Source organism: Alligator mississippiensis, chromosome 15, assembly GCF_030867095.1.
Source record: "Alligator mississippiensis isolate rAllMis1 chromosome 15, rAllMis1, whole genome shotgun sequence".
Taxonomy (NCBI): Eukaryota; Metazoa; Chordata; order Crocodylia; family Alligatoridae; genus Alligator; species Alligator mississippiensis.
The window spans coordinates 9,630,320-9,647,654 of NC_081838.1; positions in this window are offsets into that span (position 1 = coordinate 9,630,320).

Here is a 17,335-nt window from a genome sequence, read left to right on the forward strand (position 1 = left end):
GGGCTTACTGCGCTCGCCGGGTCGACTTCGGCAAGGGTCACAGCTTCGAGGGGCCTATACAGGACCCGCTCATCGCCCATGATACACCCGAACGCCGCTGGGTGAAGATATACTTCTTTCCCTTCCAGGGCTCCGACTTCTGGAGTTCCCTCTTCTCCCCTTAATGAAAGGTGTCCATGGACAAATCTCCGGCCCGTTCCGCCCGCCTGGTGGTACGCGAGGTGCGCCTCCAGTTCTCCGACGCTTGCTACGCTGCGTCTCCCACTTCTCCAAGGGCAGTTCTCAACTAATTCTAACTCTAGCGAGCCCTCTCCCGATCCCATCGGCATGTGCCGCGGTGATCCTGATCCCATCATGGGTCGTGGTGATCCCGATCCCATCCTCGTCGCCATGTGCGCGCTGGGTCTGACCCCGGGTCGCTTTTGTCGCTCTGCACGCGGGCTGTGGCCAGCATCCTGGGCAGGCCGGATCGGAGAGGGCGGGTGCCAAGCTAGAATTAGGCACAGACACGTAACAGTTGATTTTAAGATTATTTTACTTACACCGAGATGGTCGTGGTGTAGGCTGAGAACTTGCTTGAGTTGCGGTTACAACAGAAAACACGAACACACGTGGAGGTTGCAAGGCTCCACGCAGACAAACTCCGGATGTCCAGGACAAGCACGCATAAAACTCGTCAGTACGTCTTATAGTAGGCTCCGTTCGAAGACGGGAAGAGGTGGGCGGTGGATCAGGCCACCAAACTCCTCTGGGCAACACACAGGGTTTCTATTACCCTGCCGCGCACACCCAGAGTCCCCACGAGATGGATGCGGAGTCCTCTTCGGCTTGGGTGGAAACTGCCCAAGCCTCTTATACGGCTAGCAGGCCAATCGCCAGCCGCCACGTGTGAATAATTTACAACTAGCCAATTGCGGGGCATGAATTTGCATACGATGAGCGGGAAACCTTTGCACCGTGCATTTCTGTGCTGCAAAGGAAATGCACCCTGCAAAGATCGCTGCAAAGTGGCGGGAACACTCCCCTGCACGCAGGTTCTCTGCACAGCAGAACTCCACCGTGCAATGAAGCTGTGTACCCGCGGGGATAATTCTTAGTGCCGAAGCACGCACAAAAAAAATCAGACCTTTGGGTCATGACACTGGGGTCCCTTCCAACCCTCATTTTCTGTGACTGTAGGTACAAAATCCCTAAGAAAGTCAGCATAGCAATCTCCAACATCAGGACACAGGTGTGTTCTTGTCACTTGAGGTTAAGAGCGATTGTTTTTCCCCTATGATTATCCAAGTTGAAGTCATAGCAGGGAAGATTTAGGGTGTTTACGGTGGAGTTTTACACACTTTAACATAAATACTTCCAGGCTGATGGGTCTGGGAACTAAAGAAGATTGCTTTATCGATTACACCTGAGGCAGTCGTGAAGTCAGAATCTGCCCTTTGCTTTTACTGTCTCTGATCTCTTCTTGCGAATATGTTTTGCAGGGGCTGGGGAAGTGGCAAGGAGGCAAAAATAATAATATATTTCCCATGCATTTTTTTTCCAGCTCATCATCCCTTCCATAAATCCCAGATGTTCATAATCACTTGAGATTCGTAATGCCGGCAGCTTTTTCATGAAAAATAGTGTGTTTTTACATCAAGCTTGCTAACTCAACGGGGAAATCTAGTGGAAACAAGACAATGTAATTTTTCCATCGGTGTCCTATCTAGCTGAGTTAAACTGCCATAAAGAGGCATAATCTTGACCAAGGCTAGTTACATCAAGATAAAAATGAACTGTGTCTATTGTCCAGTAGGATTTTACATAGCTGCCTTGAGGCTGCTATCCTTATATAAAAATATATAGGAGCACAGGAATGGAAGGGACTTTCTAGATTTCTGAATTTAGTTCCCTGTTACTGCAGACAACCACGGTATGTCATGTAATCCCATTCGTGAATACATCAAGCTCCGATATACCCCTCATTTTTTCAGCAGCGGAGACCTAACCAATATTACAAATAGTTACCACCTTGCAGCTTCAGTCGCATGTTCTGAAGTTGAGTCTGAGCTTGTAAATAAATGTCCTCCTGATTACACGACAGTGTCTGGTAGGACACTATTTTCTCTATTCTGTCCCAAGGGCTTTGAGCTTCTGATTTGAACTTCTAGATGCTAGTGTAATGCAAAGCAATAACTTCAGCTTTACCCCAGGGCCGGGTTGGTTGAGGTTAATGCACCACTTCCCACAAATGTGAGACTTCTGTGTAGGCGCAGAAGTGGGGCTAGGAGCAATATTTGAGTTGCACCTTGAGATAACATTGCAACTAAGGCACGTATTTAAGGACAGCACACCATCTCATCATTGCATCCAGCACTGGGCCTAATGGAAATGTAAAGACTCAACGGTGATAAAAAATAGCAATAACAAATTGTGAGTTCTCTACTCTTTTTAATTTTTTTAAACCTTGTAATAGTTGAACACAAACAGTCGCTTTCTGTGCCTGTCTCAGTGCATTTCATCTTCTCTGCCTCTGGCTTGCTAAGAATGTCAGAATAATTACCTAGTGGTTGTTCAGGTGTTGTAATGATAATTATTGTCTGGTTGCCTAGAGCTTTGTTTTAAAAAAAAAAAATCACATACAAATAAGTAAATTGGAGCATTATGGCCAACATTGTTTTTTGGGGTTTTTTAATTTTCTCTTAACGGGCCAGGGATTTTATCAGGGAAAAGGAAGAAAGTCAATTAACATTCTCACATGATTTTGGATTGTGAAATGGAAGCTCAAAAACTGCTAGTATTTTGCATGAGAGAAAGCCAATTCAATTAATTTTCATGGGGCCATTTTCCGGATTAGGACCATCCAGGACCACTCAGGGAACGAGCATCTTGGAAGACTAGTACTGAAGAACTGATTTTGCTCATACTAGAATCGGAGCTATATTCCATCGGCTTCAATGGCACGAGATAAAACCCCAAATGTCTATCAAGGACTTGGTGGTGGGTCTTACCGTAACGCAGGGGTTGGTGGATAAAACCCCAAATGTCTATCAATGGTTTGGTGGTGGGTCTTACTGCAATGCAGGGATTGGTGGATACTGTAATGCAGGGGTTGGTGGATAAAACCCCAAATGTCTATCAAGGACTTGGTGGTGGGTCTTACTGTAATGCGGGGGTTGGTGGATAATGTGGGGGTTGGTAGATACTGTAATGCAGGGGTTGGTGGATAAAACCCCAAATGTCTATCAATGGTTTGGTGGTGGGTCTTACTGTAATATGGGGGTTGGTGGATACTGTTATGCAGGGGTTGGTGGATAAAACCCCAAATGTCTATCAAGGATTTGGTGGTGGGTCTTACTGTAATGTGGGGGTTGGTGGATACTGTAATGCAGGGGTTGGTGGATACTGTAATGCAGGGGTTGGTGGATAAAACCCCAAATGTCTATCAATGGTTTGGTGGTGGGTCTTACTGTAATATGGGGGTTAGTGGATACTGTAATGCAGGGGTTGGTGGATAAAACCCCAAATGTCTATCAAGGATGTGGTGGTGGGTCTTACTGTAAAACTGTGGTACACGTAACCCTAGAAGTAAGCAGGACATCTCTGGGGTGGAGGGGAAACGAGAGAAATTGTGTAATGGCCATTTTCATTATAATAATAAATGACATTTAAAGAGCTAAAATATCAAATGTATGCTGGTAGGGGTACATAAGCAGCTGGTAAATCTGGAATGGGGTACACAATGAGAAAAAGTTGGGGAACTTCTGCTCTAAAGGAAATAAATAGCCTTTGCTTCTCTGAAAGCAAGACACTAGTGTGTGCCGGGGGACTGTAAGAGTTGTTTGGCAGCTTTGTAAGTACCTGTTGGAAAAGGGAGAAAGGTCTGATTATAATGGATGGAGAAAGGTCTGGAAGAACCATAAAACACTCACATTGTACCAGGAGGAGCAGGTAGGTTTCTTCCATACTCATGAAACCTCTTAGAGGAACCAAGAATACAGCTGTGCTGCTTCCATCCAGGTGGGTCAGAAGTGATACACAAGGTGCTCTATATTTCAGTCCACAGAGCCCAACCAGGTGTGGACCTTCCACGTCTCAGGTGTCCCGTGACAAAGAAAAGCAGGGCAGGACGCTACATGTCTCATTCCCATTGCACATTTCTCTTATGATACTGTTTCCTTCTACTTGGCCATCACTGACGTAGGCCCCCAACCTCAGACGTGATGAAGGAAGTTTTGCCAGATGTTGCTGAGAGTCGCCCAATGAGCAGCAGGTGCAGTTGACGCCGAAAGCAAGTGATCTAAGGTGGAAGTTGCATAGTCCGATGTTAAGCTGTAGTCTCAGGCTGCAGTTCATTCCTTTCCCCACTGAAATCCAGGCTGTGTCCGGTTCTAGGTGTTTTTGTTTCATTTCTTCTATGTTACCAGGAGGTTGCTGAAACAATATTGAGATTCCAAAATGTGAGTCTCTCAAACTGGCTCCACGGCTGGTTCCTCTCAAGACCAACGGCTTAAAAAAATAACGTTGAGAGTGATTCCCCTAATGCTCCAAAATGCCACCTGGTTTGCTTTTGCTCCTTTTTTCCTGCCCCACCTCTCCCTTCTTGGCTGCATTCTGGTAGTCGGCATCAAATAGACATATTAGCTGCCAGGCAGGCAGCTTGTGAAAAGCTTGACGCTACAAAATACAGCTTTATCCTACGTTCTTTCCCCTGGATGCAAGGTAAACAAGGAGGTGGTGAAACCCATTTTCTGGCTAATACCGAGATCCTTTCAGAACCAGTCTCCTGCAGCCTAATTACTCTCTGACAGCAGGTTAATTAGGTATCAAAAGTTCATCCTAGGCAGGCTTGCAAGGAGAGCAACTTTGGCATCTCAGATTACTTCGTGAGTCTTCATCGTGCTTCCTTTGATGTTTTCACTTGTTGAAAAAACATTTCAGGCCTCAAGGGAAATCAAACTAATGAATGCCTTAAATTAATCTGATCGTTATCATGCGACCAAGCCCAGCGTCTCAGGCAGATATAAAGGGTCACAGCAGAGGGGTTTGATTCTCCTTCGCTCTCCTCTTCCGTTTCTCCTCCACGCAGCTTTGCTTTGACTTTTCTTGTTCCCCCTTCAAACAAAGCCACCATGATCCAGCAATGTTTCATTGGTCTTTTACTGGAAGGACCTAGGACTTTTACTGGAAGGACGAACTTCACTTCTGCCTCTGCTATCAGCAGTGGATACCGAGGTGGTAGCCGCTCAGCCTCCGTTGTCCATGCTGGAGGAGGCGGAGGTGGCTACAGCAGCAGAAGCCTCTATCATATTGATGGAACCAGAAGCATTTCCAGTGGCGGCTTCAGAGGATTTGGAGGTGGACATTGTGGTGGTGGGAGCCTGAGCTGTGGAAGGTATGGTGCTGGATGTGGCAAAGGTTATGGAAGTGGAGCTTCTGGAAGTGGAGGCTTCAGTAGCCAAACCTTTGGTGGTCATGGTGGTGGATCTGGAGGTTTCAGTAGCCAAAGTCTTGGTGGTGGCATCTATGGTGGCTGGGGTCTTATTGGCAGAGGTCTCGCTGGAGGTGGTATTGGGCGATTTGGTGGAGGTTATGATGGTAGCAGAGTCATCCATGGAGTCACGGTCAAAACCTCCTGAAGCCACTTCACATCCAAATCCATCCAAGCAGAGGAGCGGGAACAGATAAGGAACCTCGACAACAAGTTTGCCTCCTTTACTGACAAGATAAGACAATTATTCGTTTGATCGTTTTAAGGAAAAAAAGTTAATAAATGTCTTTCAGCACAAAATAATGTTCCTTTTCTAAAGTTTTAGACCTGAAGGACTTATAGGGCAATAAGTGGTTCACAGACCTCTTGTCACTGCATCTGCTGACTGTTATAGGGTAGATTATTTTAGCTTTATTCATTTTACTCTAGGAACAGCGTCACCGGGATTAGTGCTGCGTAGCCCCTCTACCCACCCCTTTAATTGAGCACAGCTATGAATCTGAGTCATATGAGCCTTAGAGATGATTTATGTTGCCAGAGTATCCAGTGAAACTGCCCTTCACATGAATAGCCTTCCTTCTTCCAAACCTTATTTTCATCTTTAAAATTGTTGCATTCAATATTGTGGCTAATAAGATGGCTTGTATTTACCAACCAAAGGGTAATCTTCTACTTTTCCTCCTCTCATGGGCTTTCCAATGTCAAATGAGCAGCTGCTGACTTTGCAGTGACAACCGTCCATCTGATTCATGACCTCAAGGCAAAGCGTTTTAAGTGGGCAGTTTCTGTGTTGTCCTCCGTGCTTCTTTTTGGCTAATGAACAAGGGTTTGAAGGAAGTTTGGCCCTGGCATTTCAGGTCCAGTACCTAGAGCAATAGAAGGAGGTGCTGGAGATCAAGTGGAGCCTCTGCAACAACAACGCCTGCCAGTGTATAGAAATCTTGAACCTCTTTTTGAGGACTTCACCGCAAACCTGAGGAGGCAGGTGGAGGTCCTGGTGAAGGAGAGAGGACAGCTGGAATCGGAGCAGGTCAGACTGAAAGAACTTCTGGAGGAGTTCAAATGCAAGTAAGAGAGATGTCTTGCTACAAGAAATCCCCTCTGAACTTTAGATGTGCCAAAGCATCATGGGGGCTCATTATTATTTCCTTCCTGCATGGGAGGGAAGGAAACCGGATCATCTTAATTTTTCAGGTAGGGAAATGAATCACAAGGACGCTAAGTCGGTGGCTCAGGCAATGTCCAAGCTATGACTGGAGCTCAAATCCCTGAAGTCTCATTGATATGAGGATTGTAACCAGAAGGATGATTCTGCTTCATCCTATTCCATTTTCACTAGATTATAGCCTTTTGGACTCAGTCATGCCCCGGGAGCTTTGCAAGGATGAGCTCTTTACACCATGCTCCTTGCTTTGATACGCTTGGGCAGAATGGCAGTACAAGGACTGATTCAGCTGTGTCTCTTCTCCATGTTCCAAAAAAATATGGGGAGAAAACGAACCTGTGCACAGCAGTAGAGAATGAATATGTGGGTGGCTTTCATTTCAAAAGCATGAAATTAGAAAAGGTGAGCAACCCACGCTGTGTTTCCAGAGATTCTTGGAATCATCCCCAAATTGTCCTTCCCATGGGTGGGCAGATAGGAGTGGGTTCGGCACGCTGACTTTTTTTCTTAAAGTCAGTAGAAATGAATAAAGGGTGATAGAAGAATTAAGGATGCCAGGTTAAAATGTATTAAAAAATTATTAATGAGAACCAAAATTCCTCATAATTTCCTGCCCCCGTCAAAGAGAAAGCCTTCAGGATTATCTAATTCTTTTTCATGAGCTCATGAATGATACGTTGGTAGATCTTGAATAAATACATATGAATTGTGAATGTCTGTGGCCTCTTTTTAGGATGTGGACTGCACATATATATCCGAGGTGGAGCTGGAGACCACGGTGGATGTATTGAGACAGGAGCTAGAGCGCCTCAGATGTGCCTATGAAGAAGTAAGTATTCTCCCATCCTATTCACATGGGAATGCACTGCCTGCATTTCCTGGGAATCCACCCTGCTTTTTAAATGACTGGATGGTAGAAACTATTTCATTAAGTAGAGTCTCTAAACACGTATCTCAGAAGAAGCTCTTTATAGACCTCTTTCAAGTAAATCGCATGTACTATAACTATGCATGACCATTTGTACATGCCACAAAATTGACCTTTAAAGTGACTTAATGCCCTTTTGCACTGCTTTTTGCACATATCGTCAGCATAATGCGCTTTAATGGCTGTTTGCATTTGTCGGTGGTGTAAAGCACGTTAAATGACTTTGGGCTGCAGCAAAATGCAACCTCTCCGAGGTGGTTTAGTTTGCCATGGGGGAAAGCACCAGGCCCCGTGCATCTCAGGGGCTGTGCAGGCACCTACGCAGGCAACCTGGCGGCAGCCTGTGCAGGCAGGCTCCACCGAAGGGAAAAAAAAAGCGGTGAGCCTGATCTTTTTGTTTTTCTCTCCGGCGCCTGCCTGCCTGCCTGAGCTGCGTGGGGGTCTGGTGCTTCCCTCCACAGCTGTGGTGCCCTCTGGGACCGCTCGGGCCAAGTGTTTGCAGCTAGGTGCCACCTGGGGGGCACTGCCACTGCCATGGAGGGAAGCATCAGACCCCACTCCGCAGCTCGGGGACCGCTTGGCCTGCTGGCAGCTCGCCTTCCCCTCCCTACCGCCAGACAGGCAGATAAGGGTTGGGTCTGACCCTTGTGTACACGCCATGGGGGTTTACCTTGTCCTAAATTGAAGTGGTGTTTTTAAAGACCCAGTGCTTCAATTTGGGGAGAATTAAACCGAAGTCAACCCCCGTGGTGTGTGCAAACGCCCCAGGTTACAGTTAGACCCAGGGGCCCTGACCGAGGTTAGACAAATGAGCTTATTTTCTTAATAGACAAGAGTGAGAGAGCAAATAGAGGCACATAGACTTTTCGAAGGAGATTAGTCATATTTTATCAAGATGAGAGACGTAATTAGCTGTGTTAATCTTAAGTCAAGTAGAAGGCAGGGTGGTAGGGTAGATTTGCACCTTATAGACTAATCAACGTAATATATAGCCCATGAAAGCTTTTGCTTCTTCTCTCTGTCTCTCTCTCTGGCTCTGTGTATAGAAACACATGCAACCACCCACACCCCCCTACATTGATTAGTCTATGAGGTGCACATCTACCCTGTCTTCTATAAGCAAGATGCCTTGGATCTGCCTTTTATCCCTTCTCTCCCTGGTAGTGCGAATACAAGAATCCAGAAGGCGAGAAGCACTGAAAATGGTAATACGCTGCAATGTTTTGTGACTTTGTAGGAGCTGGAGCAATTGCAGAGGGCAAGTCATGAAACCAATGTCATCCTTTCTATGGATAACCACCACGTACTGGATATGGAGGGCATCATTAATGTGGCCAGATGTCAGTATGAGGAGATTGCTCAGAGGAGCAAAGCTGAAGCAAATGCTCTGTATGAAACCAAGGTGAGTATTCCCACGGCAATATACTTACCCTGGGAGGCCAGCGCATACTTTAATGCTATACGACCCCCATAATAATTGCTTTCTTTTGGGATATCAGTACCAGGAGCTGCAGAGCACTTGCGGGCAGCACCACAATGACCTGAGTAACAACCAGCAAGAAATCCAAGAGCTGACCTGGGTTATCCACAGGACTAACGGCTGAAGTGGACAATGCCAAAAAGCAGGTGTGACACACAGGATTGTTTTTTCACCTGACAGCACTCCCTGCGGGGCTCTCATCTGGGATTTAGCCAGTGGCAGTGATGACTGATGCGCTCTCTGTTCCCAAATGGGACCAAGTGAGACGTTTGGCATCAGAGAACAGATATGCAGAAAGCAGGGTATAAGGAGAGAGAAATTAGAATACAGAAGACAAGAAAGGAGGGGAGAGAAAGACAGGGAGGAGAGTGGGATGGGGGCAGTGCTGGGAGAGCGACAAACAAGCAATAAACCTGGAGGAAGAAAGGAGTCACCAAAACTAACTCAGGAAACGGGATAAGACTCTATAGTCCCTGCTACCATTATCCATACCCCTCCCCCAATCCCCAAATAAGTCATATGTAACACAATCCAGTCTGTGAGTGGTTTCTTATTCTGCGATTTCCCATTCAAATTGGTTTTTTAAAAGTTTGCTGTCTGAGAACAGCCACCCTCAGGTCAGTGATGCAGTGTCCGGGGAGGCTGAAGTGGGCTGCAGGCTTGCATGTCTTTCTTCAGCTGAGATCAGAGGAGTATTCATTCATTCTGTCGTATTGGGATGGCCCGATCTGTCCCACGCAGACAGCAAAGGGGCACTATAGCAAACAAGAGACGGCTTCCACACTGAACCTCTGAGGATTTGTCTGATCTTCTGCTCAAGATGAAACACCCCTAAGTTATGGACAGGAACACCAGGCCAGGAGATTGGGATACATCATCATCATTGTTGTCATCATCGTTATCATCATAACAACAACAATAATAATTAAACGAATGAGTGAGTGTCATTGCCATCTAGTGGTTCACGGCTTTAGTGCTCAAGATCCAAGGTTTCACCCCAACACATCAGCTAAGATGACGCTGTCCAGAACAGCAGGTGATCCAAGGCTCTCTCTTCCTGGCAGATGAAAGGAGAGTCAGGAAGAAAGCACTTTGCCTGGAGTGCATTCAATTTGTGGAGTCCCGGAGAAGTCACAGGGGATGTAGGCAGAAGCGTAACGATCAGGGTGTGAGCCCTGGATAGACCCAGTGTGAGAGCAAGGCAGGGAGGTGCAGCTGAGCGGTGGAGAGGTGGAGGTTTTGAGATTGGGGGGAGTAGTGGGAGTCTTACTTGTGCCTGGGACTCAAACCATCATGGTCTGCTCACCCTGGCTATTGCTTCTGCAGTGCAAGTGTGTTCATGCACTCAGGAGCATCATAGGGGTCCTCTGCTGCTGCGGCGTGGACTCAGTGGGGTTGGAGGTGCAATTTTGGCACCTCTACTTAGTGGTCACCTGGGCTGGTGCTCTGCTTGCCCACCCCAAGGAACACTACTAGCTGTAGGAGATGAGGGGAACTAAACACATCCGTGCCACTTACATGCCCTACTCAGCTCCTAAAATCCTGACCAACCTCTTAAAAGCAACTGTACTTCCCAGTGAGTTAGTTCTCTTCACCACATGTGACTCGGGTGAGAGGGTTGGGTAGGATAGCTCCGTGCTCGTCAGCTAACCTGAGAAGAGTGATGCGTGAGAAACTGCCCTGCTCTTTCTAGCCCAGGGAATGCTGGAAATGGGTAAACTTAAAGGAAAATGGAGGAAGGGAACTTGACTTGGAAGGAGAGGCTGGGGGAATTGGGTTTATTTAGTCTGCAGAAGAGACGACTGGGGGGGGGGGGGGATTTAATAGCATCCTTCAACTACCTACACAGAGGTTGCAGAGGATGGAGCTGGGCTGTTCTCAGTGGGGGCAGATGACAGAACAAGGAGCAATGGGCTCACATTGCAGCAAGGGAAGTTACGGTTGAGTATTGGGAAGAATTTTCTCACTAGGAGGGTGGTAAAGCACTGGAACAGGTTACCCAGAGAGGTGGTGGACTCTCCATCCTTGGAGGTTTTGAAGACCCAGGTAGACAAAACCTTGGCTGGGATGATGTAGTTGGGGCTGGTCCTGCTTGGAGCAGGGGGTTGGACTAGATGAGACCTCCTGAGCTCCCTTCTGACCCTCACGTTCTATGATTCTGTGAAGCAAGCAAATTCCCAAATTTGTTTGCTCAAGGATTTGCTTGGTTGGCAGTGATGAGTCATTCATTTGTTGTTCCTCATTTCCCACTGTCTGCAAATAAACTTCGCCCTCTAGCACTGTGAGCTGGCTCTTGCCACATGTATCTGGCCTGGCTCGCTGAGTTGCATTAGCGTCGGCTAAGCCATACCAAGGGTGTGAGCCCACAAGTGCACTCCTACCTATGAGCTGGAGGCACTGCACAAACGCAGTACATGTGGATGACACGTGGCTTTTCTTGCCACCAAATGGCTGATCTCGCAACGGCCAATACCCGTCCTGATGGAAAGACTCGCGTGCCCAGTGGGTGCCACCACCTAGTGGAGAAAAGCCACCTGTACTGTGGCTATTTATGCAGCAGGTGCAGGAACGGTTCTTCAGGTGTGGACACATGGACACTTGGAGCGCTTCCAGAAGGGGGATGTTTCAGATGGGTACCAGCTGCACGTTCAAATTGTTCTGCACAGGGGCAGATCCAATGGGGGGGTGCAATGCCATGGCTTCACCCCTCCCCTTTTGGATTGCACTGCACCACCGTAGCCTCCAGGGACATTATAAAGTCCTCAAAGCAGGTAAAAATCCTCTCTTCCTTCCCCTTTCTGCTCAGAGGCCTGCCCTCTCCTCTCCCCACACCTGCTGCTGCTGCTTTCCCTGCTGTCCCGGAGGCAGGGGAAGCACCAGGGCCATTCCTGCATAGGGCTGGGTTCACTGGGGAGCAGACAGTGGCAATAGGGATGAGCAGGGGTTCCCTTTTTCTCCACCTTCTGTTGGGGAACCAGGTAGGATGGGGGGGAATCACTTTCCTGCCTTGCTGTTGCCACGGCCCCCTCCCCAGCTCAGCAGGAAGGGGAACAGAGTGGGGATTTTCACCTGCTTTAGGGACTGAGGCTCCTGCAGCATGGCTTGCTCACACTAGTGGGAGTGAAGGAGGTTGGGAGCAGGGGGTTCAGACACCCCTGCAAGGCAGGTTGCTGACAGCACCCCACTTTGGGAAATCCCGGATCCACCCCTGGTTATGGGTGAATGAACTAAGAACTACTCCAACTTTAACCCTGGAGGAAGGAGTGCTAAAGGTGGAATTGTAGTGCCGAGGGAAGCTCAATGCATGCTCCAGTGTCCTGTGAGGAAACACCGAGCAAACTAAACCTTCCTCATTGATTTTTGAGAATCCACCTGAATTTAACCCTCATCGTGGCACCATAGGGCGTTCCTTTCTTCCTGCTCTTACTACCTGATTCCTAGGTTTTTTTCCAGAATTCCTGGTGATAAACAGGGGGGAAAAAAATGGTAGCTGTGGTGACATTTGCAGAGAACCCCTTCTTCCCCTCCAGTGAACAAAACCAAAAAGATGCGCATTAGGGCTGTGCAAAATTTTGATGGACTTTTCGTTTCTAAGGTGTTTTGACGTGTTTCAAGTTCGAAACACTGAAACCAAAGTGAAACGCAAGGCTTCAAAACGGCTTCAAAATTAAACGAGGGCACTTGAAATGTTTCAAAAATTTTGAAGAGTTTCGAGTTTCAAAGCTAGGCTTGCAGGGAAGTGCAAACTAAAGAGAGGGAGGGGGAAGAGAGGGGAAGGACTGCTCTCATATTGACTGTGTAGCTGGCCAGTGACTGTGATCTTTCCCTGAGGTCCCTTCCAATCCTAGTGCTTTGCGGGAGGAACGGAGAAGGAGCATAAAAGCATTGTTTGAAATGAGTGTTGGCAGCTGTGCCTTTGTCAGCTTACTGGCTGTGTCCTCCAGCAGCATCAGGAGTATCAGGAAGGCTCTCACTTCCTACCTGCTGGTCCTCATACCTCCAGCCTCAGCAAGGTCCACCACTTCCAATAACAACGGGTAAGCAGCACAGTAGCACTAGCATCTCAGGTAGCCAAACTGTCACAGAGCCTCTATTTATTCCTCCCCCAGAAACTCATGGACTCAATATAGACATTGGACTTCTGACACGACAACCTACCAAACCTCTGACTCCCCAGGTACCTCTCCACTTTTACATCCCCCTTTCCCCCTACCCCAACCTGTCTCTCACCCCCTGATGCCTCCATTTCCATTTTCACTGACTGGCTTTCTTGCCTGCATTGCACACCAGCCTCTGGCTCCTTTACTATTCCCTTCCATCCAGGAAGAGCACACACAGAAACTGCAGGTGCTTCTTCAGCCTGATGAAGGACTTTCAACTGGAAAGCTTGCTAAGATATATTTCTCCAACTATTCAGTTACTCTACTAAAAGATATCAGATTGACCCAAAGAACCTTGTCTGCCACGTCCTTAGACCAACATGGCTACAACCTACACTTCTAGGACCTGTCCCCAGTCAGTGCCTTGGGCACATCTAAGCCCCAGGTCTGGAGCTGGCAGGGAGAGTTCTCTGGCAGCTGCTGGAGAAGAAGCACCTGCAGGAAAGGAAAGAAAGGATCTGTGACAGTTTGGCTACCTGAGATGCTAGTGCTACTGTGCTGCTTTCCTGTTGTTATTTAAAGTGGTGGACTGAACTGAGTCTGTAGGGGAGGAGGAGGCCTCATTGGGGCACACTACCGTGTTGCGTAGAGGTCCTAGTGCCAGTGAGGGCGCAGAGACAGGGGCATAGAGAGCCCAGCAACAATCGAAGATAGAGTGAGACCGAAAACTCATTATAGGGACAATATTAATATACTATCTGGGAGGCATGGGGTGTGGTAAGGGGGGGTTGGAGCCATGCATCTAGCCCATAAGGCTTAGGGTGCCCCCTTGAGGAACCTACTTAGACCAGGTCCCAGCAAAGGGGCCAAGAACCTACAGGGTTTAGTGGGGTCCATGAGGACCGTGACTGAGCTGAAGCTTGAGGGCAGCCTCCCTATCTATTATCTTTTCCAACAAGATGTGGCAGCAGGTGAGAAGAGAAGGTGCTCGCAGGGCGGAGTCGGCATGGTCATAGGGCCCTAGGGGTATCACAGCCATTTCTAAGGACCAAACTCCGTGACAAAGTGCAATTTCCCAGAAAGCCCTGCACCTATCTCCTTGGAAGCTGACAGGCTTCATGGCCTCAGAAGGGGCAACCATCCCTGCTGTTTTCATTCTGCTTTGCCTTAACACACACACACAGTCACGCATGTCACAAGTTTTGCTCTGAACAGTTTGAGATGCAGTTTCCCAGAAACCCTTCTTGAACACTGGCAGGCTTCATGGCCTCAGCAGGGACTACCATGCCTGCTGTTTTCATCCCTCTGTGCCTTCACACACCCACACACACACACACACACACACACACACACCCCATGAGCTTTGCTCTGTACAGTTTGAGGTGCAGTTTCCCAGAAAACTCTGCACCTGTCTCCTCAAAATTCAGCAGGCTTTCTGGCATCAGAAGGGGCTACCATCCCTGCTGTTTTCATCCAAATCAGGCAAGAAATGACAAAGGTATAGGCATTTTTTGTGATTCCCCATTATAGCCTATGGGTGAAATGCCAAAATAAGTCAAAACAGCATTGAAACAGCAAAACAGTTTTGGCAAAATGAAACAGGACAGTGTTTCAAAATAGCAAAATGAAGCACTGTCCCTTCAAAATGGCGAATCTGAAATCAAAATGAAATGTTGCCGTTTTGCACAGCCCCAATGTGTATCAAATGAAGTTGCTCAGACCTGTGCACCTAATGTTCCATCGACCAACCCCAAAGAGATGGAGAAGATTTTGTTGTATTTTAAGCCTGGAGAAACTATCCCTAGACTAAAATGTATATGCAGTCAAGACAGAGTATCTGAGGTATGGCTGTGGAGAAGGAAGAAGAATCCCCAGAACTTCAGTGTTCCCCTAATCCATGTCCCAGTTTCAGCCAGGCCAGTTTTTCAGCCCCACTCCTATAAAATTAAGAACAGCCTGAGGGTTGCACTGCATTGCAACACCAGCTATGGGCTCCAAGCAATTGTTCCAGTAGCAATCTGTACCTCTTTCTCTTCCTTTTTCCTTCTTTCCCCATAGTGTGGAATTCCCCCAGCCTTGACCCTTGAACTGACAGGTGGGCTGGCAGTGAACTAGGATCTGCTGCAACTTCTCTGCATCCATTGCCACTACATGTATGAAACACCTGTGCTTTCCAAAAGGACAGCTGATTGTCTGGCATCACAGTTACTGTGGCCAAAGGGTGATCAGTTCATTTGAGGTTGGGGAGAAGTTGGCTTCCAAGTCTTGATTTGCCTGGTGCATTTTGGGTCATTGGCAATGTGTAGGGGGGCGCACACGGGTGCATGTGCACCCTGTGAGATTGGTGGTGCACCCCCTGTGAAAAGTGCTGCTGATGCTGCCGGTGGTGCCCGTGGGCAGTCACTGCTCGCCACCCTCCCACCCTGCCCCACCCCTGACACTGCCACCGGTATCTGCAGTTGGTCCTTGATCACCACTGACCACCGCTGAGGCTGCCAGCGGCATCCTATGGTGATTGCCAACCAGCGGTTGGCACTCACCACCTTCTCCCCGTTGCCAACAGCACTGCGGCTGCCTGTGGGAGCTCCCTGCTCACCGCTGCCACCGCCACCACTGTCACTGCAGGTGGTTGCTGTGCCCCCCTAACCTCCGGGGGCATGTGTCATTTGTTTTGGGTGCTTGACACTATAGAAAAAAGGTGCCTCCAGGAGCTGGGACTGTAGGAAAAATACCCAATTTTTGACGTCTCGCAATAAAAAACCCCAGCAGAAACTGGCAACCACAGGTGTCTTCAGAGTTTCTCTCGATTGACCCAGGAGGAAATGAAAGCAGAACTGGGTCTTGCTCTCTGATCCCATGCACAGCAACCGCCTGCCCTTTCTGTCTGGTTGTTCTCTACTCTGTGCACAGAGTGATGGCACTTTCCATGCCTGTTTCTAAATGTTTCGCCCCTGAATATATAGTTGTCTTGTCACGTGGTGAGAACAGAAATGCTGACTTTTGTCGGCTTCCAGTGATGGAAATGGACGTGGTCTTTATCTTCCGTCCACCTCCATGCGATGAAGATTTTTAATTAAAAAAAAAAGCTTCAGACTGGCTTCAGGCAGGCCGTCCCACTCCCAAAATCAAATCCAGCCTTTCCAGTTGGTCAGGTTCTAGCTGAGACTGAGGAAGGCTGTAACGAGGCCTCCAGGACTCCAGTGGCTCCTGCTCTTGTTCCTGTGTGGGTGTAGTTGATAGCAGTGGTAAGCACCCTGCAATTACAGTCAGTGCCTTTCCTGCTTTTTCAGAAACTACTCCCTGTCTGGCTTTAGGGAGGAAGATTCCCATTGGCTCACTGTGGCCGATTCAAAGCACATAACATGGTGTACTTAAGAGATTATGCCATTTCTTGCAAAGTGTCTGGCATTGGTCACACTGGTGGACACAGGCCAGGTGAGGGAGCTTACTGCCCTGTTCCTGGCTGGCAAATCTTATCTTCCTCCTAGAGTTGGACACAGTGAACCCAAAAAACCCCAAAACACGTAGCTGAGTATGTCTACTGAAGGGCCACGGTTGTCTGGCTGGGGCTGGAACAGCCTCCTATCTGCTGTGGCGCCATGGGGGATCTGTAATGGAGATGCTATGAGCTGACATACACATTCACCATAAACCTTTTGAAATGGAGAGTAAAACTCAATAGACCAGGGCTGGCATTTCCCTATGGAGCTAAGGCAGCTAGGTGCTTGATTTCCATGGAAGATCAATGAGAACTGATTGCCAAATCCATTTAGCTCCCCTGAAAACCCCAGCCATCAAGCAAAATGGTTTAGGGATCAGGTTCGAGCTGGCAACATAGAACCAGCTGGGCCACTGAGTCCAGCCTCCCGCTATTACAGGCAACCAGATCCAATGATCCCTTTACCAACAGATCACGCTCCACCTGAAAACTGCCCACTGGGAGGTTGTTCGGTCCCCTCCGTCCTCTGATAGTTAGCAACATTCTTCAGCTTTCCGGCCTAAATTTGGGCACGGTCAGTTTATTGCCATGTGCCCTTGTGCCGACATCACCTTGCACCATGGGCTAAGTTTGGATGTGTCAGATGAAAAGCAGGTAGCAATCCCACCTCAAAATCACCATGTGACTGTGCTGCATGGTGAGGACCCAGCAGTTAGTTGTGGTGACTGCATCCAGCATCGTCCAGCTGAAGTC